The sequence below is a fragment of the Echinops telfairi genome, unplaced genomic scaffold, assembly GCF_000313985.2.
Source record: "Echinops telfairi isolate 266 unplaced genomic scaffold, ASM31398v2 ScPeMD7_7422;HRSCAF=8460, whole genome shotgun sequence".
NCBI lineage: Eukaryota > Metazoa > Chordata > Mammalia > Afrosoricida > Tenrecidae > Echinops > Echinops telfairi.
The window spans coordinates 3,597,554-3,598,645 of record NW_022111322.1 but is presented as its reverse complement, the minus strand read 5'-3'; positions in this window follow the sequence as shown (position 1 = coordinate 3,598,645).

Sequence of the window (1,092 nt, the reverse complement as noted above, 5' to 3'; positions counted from 1 at the left end):
TGTTGAAACATTTCAATTGCTGTTCCATCAATTCCTGGAGGCTGATTTTTAGCTAATCCTTTGAGTCCATCTTGAATTTCTCCCTTCAGCACCACTGGTTCTTGCTCATATCCTTCCTACTGAAATGATGGAATGTAAACTAGTTCTGTTTGGTAAAGTGACTGTGTATTCTTTCCATCTTATTTGACACTTTTGCATCGTTCAATGTTTTGCCCATGGAATCTTTCAAAATAATGAAATTTGAGGAGTGAATTTTTTCTTGAGGTCCTTCAGCTTAAGACACATTGAGCATGTCTTTCCTTTTGGTTTTATAATTCTAGGTCTTTACATATTTCATTCTAATATTTGATTTTGTCTTCTTGAGCTTCCCTTCAAACGTTTCTCTTCAGATTTTTGAATTTATCATTTCTTCCATTTGCTTTACCTACTCCATGATTAAGCTCAAATTTCAGGGTCTCTTGTGACATCCACTTGGATACTTTCTTTCTTTTCTGTCTTTTTAATGACCTCTTGCTTTCTTCATGAATGATAAATTCGTGCTGTGGTTTTTGATGTCCACACACAGCTCACCAGGTATACTGTCATTAGTGTTTAGAGCTTTAAATCTGTTCTTGCTATGTTTACAATTCAGGTGGGATAGACTCAAGGTCATATTTTGACTCTTGTGGACTTGTTTTAATTTCCTTCAGCTTCAAGCTGAACTTATATATGAGCAAATGACGATCTGTTCCACAGTCAGTCCCCGGCCTGGTTTTGGCTGCTGATATTGAGCTCCTCCTTTGTCTCTTTCTACATATGTGGTCAATTTGAACATGATGATACATTTCTGAAAAAAACTTAGTTAAGTAAAACCTTTTGAATAGCTTTGGATCATTGTCCAATACAGTGTGTACCGCTCAAATTACAAGGTACTCAACACATGACCTGGAAAGAGTTTCCTCTATAAATAAAGTCAACCTTAGTGTTGTGGCTGCATTAAAGCTCTTTGGACCTTGTGCTAGTCTGGGTACTTTAGAGAAACAAATCCACAGAAACTCATGTATAAGAGAGAGTTTTATATAAAGGTTAAGTGCACATCAGGAAAACATCCCA